We start from the raw sequence: 15,333 nt of genomic DNA, 5'->3' as shown, positions 1-15,333 counted from the left end.
GAACACGTACCCGCATAGGCTTGCAACTCAATCATTCTCCACCACCGAACACGAATACTAAGCACAAGTCAAAAGGACTTTGAAGGGTTGTAGCGGGGCTAGGTGAAGGGTAGGAAATAGGATATTTTTAAAGTGGCTAAGGTGATGAAAACTCGATTCTTATTACAAAATCACTATGCTAACACAACTATCTACAAACATCGAGCTAGAGGGCAATACTTTTTCGCCTTTTATTCAACAAACTAAAACACATATATTTTTTTTCTCAATGCTTTTTCATTTTTTTTTCATAACATTTTCTGATTTTTTTTTCTTTGCTCTTTTTTTTATATATGAATAAATCACAATTATACAAACTTAACTCCTATAATCAAATCTTCATCACACGGGTTTAAAAAGAAAAGGCTTATGGTTATAGGCTAATTGGGTTGGTCAAACGAAAGGTTTAGGCTCAAAGTGGGCGACTAGGGGATTTGTTTGGGTAAGGATATATAAATGGTTTTAAAGGAAAAGGTTCACCTAATGCCTTAATCATTCTCGTGCTTGTATTCGGTCTATGGTCTCGAACGTATCAAAAGTTGCACGTTCTACAATACGCGACCAATGGTCCACTCAAACAAAGAAACATGTATATGTAAATCTATGATATAAAAGTGGCTCAAAACCTGACGTATATAAAGGGTGTGGTATGTGACATGCATAATGTACTAGTTTCTTAGGCGGATTATTCCCAAATAACCACCCGCTAAATACCCGTCATGCTAAATGTTTGAACTTGACCATGACAATAGACCAAATGAGTTGTGTCATCCCTCGTTGACTTAGTTACTTGTGCTTTTTAGATCGCTTCAAACAAAGACATTTTTGAAAAATTTTTGAAATTTTCCCTCATCCCCACACTTGAGGTAAACATTGTCCTCAATGTGTAGTGTTTAAATGAACGGGTCAAAATCGAAAACTTTTACTACTCCCCCATCCCCACACTTGAGATGAACATTGTCCTCAATGTGTAAGAACTAGAGTTTTTGAAATGCACAAGGGATGTGACACGGCTAACCTCCCCAAAATTTCACCCCAATAAAATACAATTTACAATCCACTTATTTGCTAACTAAAAATCAAAAGTAAAAAAGGGAACGTATGCACCTGATTTTTGGAGCTCATTCCTCGTGTGCTCTTCTTCTCTTCAATAAAGCGGTCGTCCCACGAACATGATGTACCTACAAATCTTAACCCTTGTGTAAAAGCATGCTTCTCACAACCATTAAAATTATTAGCTACTTAGTTCTACCACTTTTATGAAAATATTACCAAGTCATACGTTAATTCACTTTTATTTGTGTGGAAAATAATTTACAATAACAACAAACCTAACTCACTTTCGTAGGAATCACGGTTGCATTTAGCTTATGCAACAAGCCCTTTTAAACCCCCCGATATCTCGGGAGGACGAGAGGTCTCGTGAGGGTTATATAGGGAACACACCCACAACGTTCATTTAACTACTAAAATAAAATAAAACAAATAATAATACAAACTCTACAACAATTATACCTGATTTACCTCTCATGGTGGTCGAAGTGCACATTTGCCTACCGAGTTTCCAACATACGCTCGGTATTTGGCATGCCGGATCCATTCTCTTTTTATTTTGCTCGGCATGCATATTGTACAACTTTGGGGTCGCTTCTTACTAAACTGGCCTATGTCTTGCAACGCCACCCTTCGAATCCTTATACCCGAACCCGCATCCCCAACTTTGTTGGTTGGAGTGATAAGTATGGGATAAGGATGGATATGAACGTGGGCATCTTTCGGATCCGACTCGTCTCGCGGTGGGATGTCTTCCGCTCGGTTCAAACATTCATTTTCTTGCTCGGGAAGATCGATAACCTCTTCCATCACATCACCATCTACTATTGTACCATTAGCCCAAACCTCTTGGTCTCGTTTAAGTTGGGCTAATTCCTCCGCTAATTGACCCACTTGCACCACCAATGCTTCATGGGCTTTATCTCTCACTTCATTCGCTTTCTTCATATCTTTGATATCCTGGTGATATTCTTTCATCATGTCCATGAGAGCATCAAGCTTAGGATGCATCGAATCTTGTGGGTTCTCGTATACCGGTTGAGGGTATTCATTATAATAATCATCATACTCCTCCTCCCGGTAACTTGAGAAATATGGTGATTTGGGTTCATAGTAGTATTCTTGATAATGTGGTGGTGGCTTGTAACCAGACTTTATTTTTCCTTTCCAAAACACCGGATCTTTCCAAAACACTGGACAATCTTCATGTATATGAATTTTTCCACAACAAGGACATTCGCTTTCTTGCTCTGGTGGTAAAGGTGGTCTAGTGTATGGATAATGTGAGGATGGACCATTGAAATCTTTATGATCCGCCCTCCTATAATCAAACAATCCGCTGAGGTAGTCTTCTCGTTCCTTGTTAGCTTGAACTTTTTCGTAGAAAACAGAGCAATCCTCTAAATAGTGCTCTCCGCTTCCACAACACTCACACGGATCATCATCTACCCAATTCATATTGAAAGATGGTACCTGCAAAACATGTACCTGCACAAACAAGCTCGACCACCCAAAGTAAAATCACAAAAAAAAAAAATACAAGAGAAAAAAAAACTAAACTAAAATCGAACAAGCAATGAAATACTAAGCGCACTAGCTCCCCGGCAGCGGCGCCATTTTGAAAGACCGTGTCGTCCCGATCAGTCAAAAACCCAATTAAACCTAGGTAGCTAGGGTAAGTCGGGTATCGTATCCACGAAGAGCATGTGGTCAGTATTGCACGACCCGTTCGACTAGTTAGACTATTTACAAATAATGTACAAGATGATTATGAAGATTGCTATTTTTATTTATTTGTTTGGTTTTTAAAATAAATCGGAATGAACCGACAAATTGATGTTATCGAAAACAATGATTTATTAACTAAACTTGTAAACTAAACTACTTAATTGAAAATAGGAATTAAGAATACGGATCACACCCGGTTTCGGTAATTGTAAGTCCTAGGGTTCCTACATGTTTTAATTCAACTCAATTGCATACGATTAGCGGATTTAGTGTACCGTGACTTAGGTGCCAATAACTATCAACGTCCCGAAAAACGGACAAGAATGCACTTTGTAATCAACACAAGTAAATCCTAACCACGACAACGCATAACTACACATAACCATTTCGCAAAGTCATAACTTTTAACATCGTTCGACATTTTACGAATACGAAACAAATGTAAACTATTGTCAATGGTTTCAAAAATCAATACAAGTTGTCACAGAGTCGAATCAAAGAACAAATGCATAAACCCTAGAAAATACAACTACCTACACTGGGGTGAAACCGAAGAGACTAGCCGTTCATGGTTGGGTGAACGCGATCACCGGCTTGAGATGAGATTTAGGCATGATTGATTTTTGTTCAGAGGTGGGAATGATGGTCGATGATAAGTTGAGAAACCCATGCGTCCTCTCGTAACCATTATTATCCTCCTCCAAAAATTGGGAACTGTAACTCCTTTTTGGCTGCCCCCTCCAATCGATGATAATGATGGGCTTGTTGGGCCGATTACGACAGCCCAAAATAATGTGATTGGCTGCCCATTTATTTCGTGAGTCCAGGAAGAATTCCACCCAAAAGTGATATAATGTTGATGCCGTCACTTTTTGTTCAACCTCCAAAAATGTCAAAAACTAATGATGATGTTTTGCTTGTATTGATAACCCCCACAACAAGTCCACTTACTTCACGTGACTTCCCTCAAAACTCAGCCGCTATTTCTTTTGTTCCACTGATGACACCGCCAAACAGAAGTCCCCAAAGTCAATGTTCACCTTTTGTGTCTCAAGTCCATTAGATATGACTAGAACCACTCATCTTCAAATTATTTCTTCTTGCTTCTAAAATTTGATCGTATGGTTACTTCACATGGCCTAGCTCCATATAAACTTTGATACTGCTAAGCTACATGTCATTTAACAGGTAAAAGAAACGCGTGACACATCACCGTCAGGGTTTAAGGAGAATGGAGATAGGGAGACAAACATTTGCAAACAATGGGGGGAGATACAATGACAGCCGACACCATGAAGATAATAGAAGGTTCGAAGACAACAGGAGATGGGATGAAAACACGAGAGAAGAGCCTTGGCGGGTTGCAAGATACAAAGGTAGAAGGCTAGTTCATGAAGATAAACAACAAAAAAGACCTCAAAGAACAGAAACAACCTATTTCATTGGAAACTTACCGGATGACTGCTCGAGTTATCTCTTATGGGAAGTATTCCAGGACTTTGGGAACATGACAGATGCATATATACCACAGAAAAAAGACCGAATGGGTAACACTTTTGGTTTCATAAGGTTTGCTGGAGTTAGAGATGTGCATGCGTTGGGAGAAAATCTGGGATCAGTTAAAATCGATCGGATCAGGGTTTCGGTGAACTTGGCGAAATTTGAGAAGAATGACTTTGGAAGCAAGAAGAACACGAGCTGGTCCAGGGATAACATGAGGTTAAGGAAAAATAACAACAGGCCGGTAACACCTCATGCTAATTCAACCCGCTTTGCAGTCGAGGCATCAAGGAAAGAGCAGATACATCATGTGCATCAGAATCAAAACGAGGCCTGGCAACCCAAGAACACAACTGTGCAAAATGAGAAGAACGCAGCAGGGGAGAAAAACGAACCGAACATCGTCACTGGGATACAAGAAGTAAAGGCACCAGAAGAATCGTTGGAGATCCAGTTACAGGAAAGTGAAAATTCTAAAAGATGGAGGAGGAAGTCCTTAATAGGTGAGATAAGAAACCCTTTTGATCTAAAAGATATAGGAACACAGTTGGAACGTGTTGGTCTTTCTGGTTTTGTGATTAAATACCTGGGTGGATTACGGGTTATGCTTGTTTTCAAAACGTCGACAGAGGCGGAAGAGTTTATCAAATTAAAGGAGGAGCTTTGGTCTATATGGTTCGTATCACTTTACCCATGGGAAGGACAAAATCTACCCTTTCAAAGGCTCGCTTGGATTCTAATCAAAGGAGTACCGTTACAATTTTGGGGACCAGATATTTTTAATCAAATAGGTAAGCTGGTCGGGAAGGTGATTATTCCGTCAAGAGCATCTGATGATGACGTTGATCTATCGGTTAATAAAATCGGAGTCCTGTCAAACAAAGTGGGTCGTATCAACTGCAAATTAACGTTGCAATGGGGCGGTGAACCATGTTTTATTTGGATATCGGAGACTGACACAGATCCGCCTGAATGGTTTGAAGATAGCCGGAATGATAGTATGTCATCGGAATGGGAGGTAGGAAACCAAACGGACGTGCATGAGGAAGTTGAAACATCAGTATTGGGAAACGAGAATGGTACTGGTGGTGGCTTTAATGAAAAATCATTTCATAACTCACCAACTTTGAAAAATAGGGCGGCTAGTTATGTGGGTTCCAAGGATGGTGGTAACAATATGGGGGCCACATCTTTTCCCAATGATAATAATAATTCAGGAGATGGTAACATGGATAGTAACAACAACAGTGGGGACCCATGTGACACACCTCCACCCCCACATGTACCACAAAATAAACCCAATAACGAGCCCAATTCTGGGATGGGCCTGAATGAGCTTTTTAACAATGAGGAGTTTGTGGATGATACTCCAACTAGGCCCACTGAAGATAATGCTGATCCTATGTCATCCGATCCATTTAATATTATGGAGGTAATTAATCAGATGGCCCAAAAAAATAAAGAGATCATTGATTTAAACAATTCACCGAACTCCCCACAGCTTGGCGTCAATGATTCTAGATCCTCTCATCAGAAGTTAGGTCAGAAAAAAAAGAAGCACAATTTTCCTTCAATGAAGATGAAAGACACTCTTTGGATGGGTAGAATCTCGGAAGCATCTAAGAGCAGAAGCAGGGGATCGACAACTTGTGAAGAAGCTGGAAGTGCCAGGGTTGAAAATACTTATGGTCAGGCAATTGATGAAGAAGCGGAGTTGACGATTAAAGTCGGCGAGAAACTTGGGTTTAGAGTTTCCGGTTGCGAAGAGAGGATCAAGAAGCAAATCAATGATGCACAGGTGACAAATCTCCACAAATGAATTTTTTATCCGCAAACATAAGGGGGGCAGGAGATCCTAGTAAGGGGGAGCATATTAGGAATCTCAAAAGAAGTAACAAATTGGGCTTTATTGCTATTCAAGAAACACAGATGTCGGATTCTTCGAACATTCAGGTCAGCAACTTCTGGGATAACACTCAATTTGATTTTGATTGTATTGAAGCAAGTGGGAGATCTGGTGGTCTACTGAGTATATGGGATTCGGGCATTTTTACTAAAAAGGCTGCTGTTAAGAATCGTTATTTCTTAGCCATACTGGGGGAAATGGGCAATGAAAAAAGAAATATTGCAGTGGTTAATGTATACGCTCCACAGGATCAGAATATGAAAAAACAGCTTTGGGAAGATCTACTAGTCTTGATGGGATCTTTTTCGGGTTCATGGATATTCTTGGGTGACTTCAATTGTGTTAGGGACCCTTTGGAAAGGAAAAACTCCAGATTCAATAAAAATGAGGCAGAGGACTTTAATTCCTTTATCAATGCAGCGGGTCTTGCGGAATACTCTATGATGGGGTGTACCTTCACGTACGTGACGGACGACGGACTAAAACTCAGTAAGATAGACCGGGTATTAGTCTGTCATTCGTTCTTAGCTATGTGGCCTGCAGCAAAGTTATGGGGACTGACAAGACACAAATCTGATCATCGACCACTGTTATTACTATGCTCCGATGTGAATTTTGGTAAGCCACCCTTTCGGTTTTTCAACTCTTGGTTAAAAGAGGAGGGTTTATATGAAATTGTGAAAAAAGCATATGATGGGGTAGCTTGGTTTAACCCTCCAGACAAACTGTTAGCAGTAAAATTAAAGGCCATCAAAGCTGCGTTAAAACCATGGTGTGACAAGATCAAAGAAAAGAACAGTGGTATGCTAAAAGACCTACAGAAAAAGGTGGAGACGTTGGATTTAAAAGCTGAATCAGTTGCGTTAACCGAACAGGAGATTGAAGATAGGAACTCATGGCTAAAAACGATAAATGAGCTGGATGATAAAAGATTGGAAGATCTCAAACAAAGGGCGAAGGTAAAATGGGCAGTGGACGGGGATGAAAATACGGCCTTTTTCCATGGAGTAATCAATGGTCATCGAAAAAATAATAGAATAAATGGGCTGAACTTTGGGGATGTTTGGATATCCCAACCGGAGGAACTTAAGGAGAAGATTTGCAAGCATTTTGAATCGATATTCTTGGAACAGGAGCATGAGAGACCGAGGTTCATCAATAATGGGTTCAAGGCACTAAATTTGTCTCAATCCGCCATGTTGGTGAAGAGATTCACAAAGGAGGAAATAAAGGAGGCAGTCTGGAGTTGTGGGGGTGATAAAACACCGGGTCCGGATGGCTTTACGTTCATGTTTCTAAAAGACTTTTGGGACATATTTGAACAAGATTTCGGGTTTGCACTTGATTACTTCTATGTACATGGAAAACTCAATCGGGGCTGCAACTCGAGTTTCATCTCTCTTATTCCTAAAATAAACAACCCGCAGACTATAAACGACTTTCGGCCGATTAATTTGATTGGGTGTATCTCGAAGGTTGTCACTAAAATCCTAGCTAGCAGGCTCAAGAAAGTGATTGGCTCATTAGTTAGTGATGTACAGACGGCTTACATCGAAGGACGGAGCATTCTTGAAGGTCCCTTAATCATCAACGAGTTGATTTCATTGGCAAAAAGTAGTAAGAAAAAGATGATGCTTTTTAAGGTCGACTTCGAGAAAGCATTCGACTCTCTAAGCTGGGAGTTTTTGGACTCGGTCTTATCGCAAATGGGCTTTCCGGCTCTGTGGAGGAAATGGGTGACGGGACTACTAAAGACGGCCAGAACTTCGATTCTGGTTAACGGGTCACCAACCTTTGAATTTGATATTCAAAGGGGGGTTCGACAAGGTGATCCGTTATCTCCACTTCTTTTCATTCTGGCTATGGAGGCTCTACATATTGCCACGGATTGTGCGGTGGGAGAGGGTATCTTTAAAGGAATGTCAACACCGGGTGAGGGGCCAACTGTTTCACATCTACTCTATGCTGATGACGTATTGTTTGTAGGCGAATGGTCAGAATCAAATTTTTACAACCTCGCAAGGCTACTAAGATGCTTTCACTTATCGTCGGGTCTAAAAGTTAACTTTGTTAAAAGCAAAGTGTTTGGTGTGGGGGTGAGAAATGAAGATATCTTGAACATGGCTTCGATACTTGGCTGTGAAAGAGGCTCGTTACCATTCACTTATCTAGGCTTACCGGTGGGATCCAACATGGGTTTGGTAAAAAATTGGAAGCCTGTGATTGATAGATTTGAAAGCAAGCTCTCTTTATGGAAGGCACGTACACTATCATTCGGCGGAAGAACGACACTGGTTAAGGCGGTCTTAGGTAATCTCCCAACTTACTATTTCTCCTTATTTAATGCTCCGTTACATGTCATTAAATATTTAGAAAAAGTAAGGCGTAAGTTTCTTTGGGGAGGTTGCTTAGATAAAAACAAGATGAGTTGGGTTCCTTGGTTCAAAGTTGTGGCACCTAAGGAACATGGGGGTTTGGGAATTGGTAGCCTAGCTTCAATGAATAAGGCTATGATGGTCAAATGGATCGTGAAATTCAGGAACGAAACATCACATCTTTGGACGAAAGTTATTAAGGCAATACATGGTAGGAAACGAAGCTACCCATCCATTCCATTGAAGAGCTCGATTACAGGTGTGTGGAAAAATATTGTAAATTTAGGAAAGGGGCCGAACCTCAACTTATCAGATGTTCAAAATAGGCTGGAAGTGCAATTGGGAAAGGGTGACAAAACTTTTTTCTGGTTGGATAAATGGGCAGGGAATTTTTCATTACGGGAACGTTTTCCCAGCCTGTTTACTTTGGAAAATGAAAAACATTGCTTTGTGGAGCAACGTTATTGTCTTATGGAGGGGCAAATCTCGTGGGTATGGGGTGGTGGATCCTTGGTCAATCATTCACAGGCATCAGAGGAGTGGAACGAGTGTGTTAAGCTGCTGGAAGATGTCAAGATAGAGACGAAATCGGATGAATGGTTATGGAGACAAGATGAAACAAGAGAAGTATTCAAAGTAAACCTCTTACGTACAGAGCTGGATAGCATTCAAAGCATTCCGGAAACACAGGTTCTAAAATGGCTAAGTTGGATACCGAAAAAAATTAATTGCTTTTTGTGGAGGGCGGTGCTGGATCGGATTCCGACAAGGGAGGCTTTGGCGATAAGGAACATAAATATCCCCTCGGTTCTATGTGCCTTATGCGGTTCGACATCTGAATCGGTCGATCATTTATTGATCTCCTGTCAATATGCACAGTTAGTATGGACGGCGATATCTTTATGGGTCAAAATACCTCTCCCGAGATATTTACTCAGCTTGGTCGAATTATTGGAACATATTGAGTCTTACTGTTCGTCGAAAGAGAAAAAGAAGGCATTATATCTAGTTGCTGCAGCAACATGCTGGACCCTTTGGCGGATTCGAAACAATCTAATCTTTAATCAGAAAACAACACACGTATCAAGGGCGGTCGGAGATGTCAAGGCACTCTCTTTTTTATGGATGAAAGCAAGGGCTGGAAAAATGGAGCTGGTTTGGAAAGAATGGGGCAAATTTAATTGTTTCATGTAATAGTTTTTTGCTTAGTTTAGTTAACTGTTCTTGTTCCCTATTCTTCTTTTTTCCTTAGTGTACTGTACTATTGCCTGTAGCACCTTGCTAAGGCTTTTGTCTTCAATGAATTGCCTTTTTTCAAAAAAAAATTAATTTGTAAAGTCCATTTAACTCATGATTATAATTCTCGAGACCTACAAAACATGTCAAAGCAATAATTATTTAATGACCATAAATTACAATTAATAATCTTTAACTCCCATATTAAGAGCTATCATTAGTATTTAAGAGTTATGATCAATTATTTTCTTGTATAAAATCATCATTTTAGATCAAAGTCTTTTGATACATATAGAATACAAAAGCAACTCAATATAATATATTTATAATAATATCGATGCATTTTATAGATAATTATAATCAAATAAAGTGTATCTAAAATGCACCGATCATCTGATTCAAGGTTTCAAGAGCTTTCGGGTTTTACGAGTTCCGAATTTTCTAGAATTCCGGGTTACCTGGGGTACCGGATTTTTAACTAAGTTTAGAAGCTTGTGTAGTTCGGAAGTTTCAAGTTGGTGCATGTTCCGAACTAAGAGTCAGAATTATGTGTAGTTTTGAAGACTTGAAGTCGGTTTCGGATTATCGAAAAGTTTTATGGTACTTATGTTGTTCGGATCAAGTGAGGAGGTGAAGAAAATACGACTTACTTGGATTCTTGTATAGTTTACAAAGAAAAAGGGGGAGTAAAAATTTTGAAATTCCTGTTTTCTTTGTAAACGAAAACCTCGTGGTGCTACATCGAAACAAGTTGATGTTTACTATCTTTGAGATTAACTTAGTGTTAATCTTACCGGTGGCGAAGTGTTTATAACATGAAGCAAGTTAGAGCTAGTGTATGATTGAGTTCTGTCACGTTTGTTCGAGGCTTAATCAAGTGTTGACGTGATGAAGCAAATTGTTCGTTTGGCAAGTACTTGAAGGTGATGCCTTTATCGTTTGCCGGTTAGAGTAGAGAAGATGAGTCTTCTTGGTCCCTCTTCCAAGTTGGGTGACTGATCGGATTCTTGAAATAGGGGTTCTTACATTGAGGGGGAGATCAGAGACGAAAGTCATCGGGTAATTGGTGGAATTTGTGAAGATACGAGATTGGATCTTGAAGATTCGAGATGAAATGATTTTAGACACTCGGTTGAAGACTCTGATCAAGATGGTGGATGTACTTTTACAAAGTTCAGTTTGTTATTAACTTATCCAACTGAGCTTCATGTCTTTGTGAAGTTTGAAGTGTTCAAGGTTGGGCATTGGAAATCCAATGTTTCTTTCTGCTACCGGTTAGGTTTGAAGATTAATGTATCGAGCGATATTCCTACATGTGGTTGTAGGTCGGTTCGCGTTAATTTGATTCGGGAGTAGTTTGAGGGGGAGGATCTACAGTGTTTGATGTTGGATTCTTCGGGTTTCTCAAAGCGGCCTTAAGTGATCGTCAGCAAGTCTTTAATTAGAAGGGTTGAAGATCGATGTGCTCTACCTAAAAGATCAAGTCTCAGCTAAAGTTGAAAGCATGCATGATATCATCAGTCAAGGGGGAGTCTCTAAGTGTAGTATCCGGTGATTGAAGATTATCGATGCCACACAGAACTGATGCAACAGTTAAGGGGGAGACTGTAAGTGCAGTTCCTGCCGGGTAACTGTCGCTTATCAGTTCTGGTCAACCAAAGCAGAAGTCCAAGTTAAAGTCAACCATAATGAAGAATTCAAGACCACATGAAGACCATGCTTTGATCAAGGGGGAGTTGTTAATGCACCTTGGGTGAAAAGTGCATGCCTTCCAATTGTTAGGGTCTTTATTGTACATGTCTTGAAAGTTAGTCCAAGGTTTATCCTTGGACAACTTGTCCAAGTTTTAGGAGAACTTTTGTCTGAGTTTTATGTTTAGGGCAAAAGTCAGAGTTTTGGTGTAGAATAGGTTTGTCCGATGTTTAGTCCCTAGCCTATATATATGTGTGTATTGTGTAGATTAGGGCAACTCTTGAAGCTTTGTGCACCTCTCAGAGAGACTATGTGTTAGTGAGAGAAAGCTAGGGTTTAGATCTTTGTGATCTAAATCCAGCTTGTAGATGATGTATACTCCTTTGGTTTGTGTAATCTGTGATGACTGATTCATCAATAAAGAGTTTCATCTTCTACATATTTCTATCTTGTTCATATTTTGTTCTTCATGTCTTGAAATCAAGTGCAATGTTTGATGTTCGTCATCGATCCGGTGCTTTCACAGTTCTGTTTGCGGTTTCGAACTAGTTAGCGTTTGTGTACTTATATATATATATATATATATATATATATATATATATATATATATCAACGGTTTGGTATGTATTTTGAAAACTGGAAATGGCAGTAAACCTGGGAATAGCAATACAATGGAATTTGTTTTACTGTTTTTGACTTTTAGTGGCGACAAATGTCGTCGCTAAAGATCAATATGTCGCGGCGACTTTTTTAGCGGCGACATCTTCTCTTTAGCGACGGAGCATTAGCGGCGACCACCGTGAAGCGTCTCTGCCATTTGTGAAAACTGTGAACTGATGAAACTCCTTGAAACCCTAAAATGGAGAACAGTGACAAAAAAAGGAATGCGCGTGTTTTATCATAAGCATATTATAATTACAAAATTGCCATGTGTTCACACTGGTTCTTGTAATAAAGTATGGTTCCTAACGGATTCTTCTCCTATATATATATATATTATATATATATATATATATATATATACATATATATATATATATATATATATATATATATATATATATAGGGTGGGGTTATAGAGTGAACATTAGTGTATTTGCGAACTGAGTGAACAAATCCTGCCTATTGATCTACACACGTGTGTATGGTCAGGATCTAATCATCAAATCGTAAAATACACTAGTGTATTTCAACATCAAATCCTGGCCATTCACCTACACACGTGTATGGCAAGGATTAGTTCACTCAGTTCGCAAGCTACACTAGTGTTCACTCTTGAACCTAATCCTATATATATATATATATAGGGGATAGTTCAAATGAAAACCACTTTTATTGTGAAAACTCCAAAACTAATTAAAAAAAGCCTAAAAAACACACAAAATTTTTTTTTTCAATTTTTTTTATAAAAATCGCTGGTTTTTATATATGTAAAAAAAACCTTTTTTCAAAAAAAATTTTTTTGTGTAGTGCACATGTGTAATACTACACATGTGTAGTACATGTGTAGTAGTACACATGTGTACTACACAAATTTTTTTTTTGAATTTTTTTATAAAAAAAACCTACGAAATTTGATTTGCAAAAAAAAAAAAAAAAAAAATTGTATGTTTTTTTCTTTTTTTAATTAGTTTTCGAGTTTTCACAATAACTAGTGGTTTTCATTTGAACCTTCCTCTATATATATATATATATATTTAAAGAGAGAGACATACTCAGATCTATTTATTCAAATGTCTAATGCAAGAGAAAGTGATTCATATACTAATACGGTGAGAAAACATTTTAAAATATTTAGGAACAAGTGAGGTCATGTAGCTCTAAGGACCGAGTGGTAGCAAAAACAAACCGGATAGGTGCATCCGATAAGGAAGCATGTGAGTTTATATCTAACATGGTTGTAGATGCATGAAAAGTTATAAATCGAGAGTCGCTCACACCAGCTGACATCCAATTTCCTCTGCAACTGTCGGCAATCAACTTTGCTCGTGCGTGTCACGTCATATATAAAGTCAACAACAGCTACTCTCATGCCAGGAAAGAGATGATAAATCACATCAAATCGCTCTGGGTTCACCCAATAGCTATTTTGTATTCAAGACTAAATGCATGATGTTTATCGGTGTTAACAAATGTCATTGTTGTAATTTATTTTTCTTAAGCTTGTTCCGTGTGTGATAAGAGTATATCTCTTGCCATGCACATACGCTGTTTTATGTGCATGCCATACTACGTGCATATCATACCAATGTTCCACGTGATGTTATAAAATAATTGTTTGTTAATATAATTATATTTTAATTACCTGCAATATATTAATTTGCAAAATGGTGATGTGTGTTACGTTGAGTGTTCATTTTTTTGCAACTCTAGTAGCATTGTGTTCAAATAACGGAAGCTCTGCTAACTTTATTGGCCAAGTTTTATACAACTCTTTCTTCCATGTTTCATCTTACGCTACTCATTTGAAAAGCCAAAGTATAGAGAAGGGGCGAGTTTTGATCGAGTACGTTTGTGGAGAGGAGCAATGAGCGGATGTAGTGACAAAACCACTCCAGAGAATCAAGTTTGTTGAAATGTGAGAGCTATTGGGCTTTCAAGACTCCTCTATTTTGTGTAAGAAATTAAGGGGGAGATTGTTGGCATGATTTCAAATTCAGTCCGAGCCAATAGGTCGGCCCAAGTAGGTGATGGGTAGTGTGCCTAATCTTAAAGTGTTAATTAGGGTTACTAATTGTTCTTGTTGACTAATTTAATGTTAGGAAGTTAGTCCCCTATAAGGGCAGGCGGGGCGGTTTAACTTTAGCCCGTGATAAAGGAATATAACGAGTGATAAAATGTATCACACCATCGCCACTTCATGTATCAGGCATAAAAATATATCACGTGTGGAAATTATCACGGCGTGAAGAAAAGAAGATTGTGAGAGAATGTGTGGGTTTATTATTGTGTGTTGTGATTGATGAGTATTTCCACTAAAAATGGTTGTGAGTGGTGGAATAATGGTTGATGACATGGCGGAACTTGATTGGCTGTTCTGAGTGATGAGTGATCACCACCCCCTCCACCCTAAGTACATGGCCGAGTATGGTTTACGTATTATGAAAAGTTGTATCAAGCTTTGTGTTATTTTCTTAATCTATTGGAGATCTTAGTCCAAATTGTGTGTTCTTTTTATTGATTTGATTATAGGATTGGGACGTGAGTTAAAGCCTCACTACCTACGTGGCAGTGCGTGGCGCTTTAACAAGCACTTGCTAGTTAAACCACAACTCCTAGTCTAATTAGAGTACTCCCCAATCATCTATAACCTGTCTTTAAGAAAAGGCTGGTACAAAAGAAACCTGATCTATTGTGTTAAGAGTACCTTAAATACTTTTTTTTTAGATAAAATGAACATTTAACGAAACTAAGGAAAGCTATCCAGTAATATCCCACTAATTTGTAGGGTCAGCAAAGGTTATAATGAGGGCAGACATTTGTCACACTTAGGTATCTCTAGGGGTGGCTACCACTGAGACCATAGCTCCAAGATGAATGAATATATATTCAATTACGGGTTGCTACTACCAAGACCACGCCCCTAGATGAACGAATATGTATTCAACTACCGCAAAAATTAATTGCTACTGTTAGTTAAAAAATAAAATATGACAAGTTGGCTAAGGTTTTCTAATATGTGTCTTTAATAGAGTGAAATTGGTGGTGTACTAATTTTGTATTTTTGGAAAGATACACATGATCAACAGTTTGCATTAAAAGAGATAAATTGGTGGTGTACTATTTATGTCTTTTTGAATGGAT

The sequence above is a fragment of the Helianthus annuus genome, chromosome 16 (assembly GCF_002127325.2).
Source record: "Helianthus annuus cultivar XRQ/B chromosome 16, HanXRQr2.0-SUNRISE, whole genome shotgun sequence".
Classification (NCBI taxonomy): Eukaryota; Viridiplantae; Streptophyta; class Magnoliopsida; order Asterales; family Asteraceae; genus Helianthus; species Helianthus annuus.
This window is presented reverse-complemented; position numbering follows the sequence as displayed.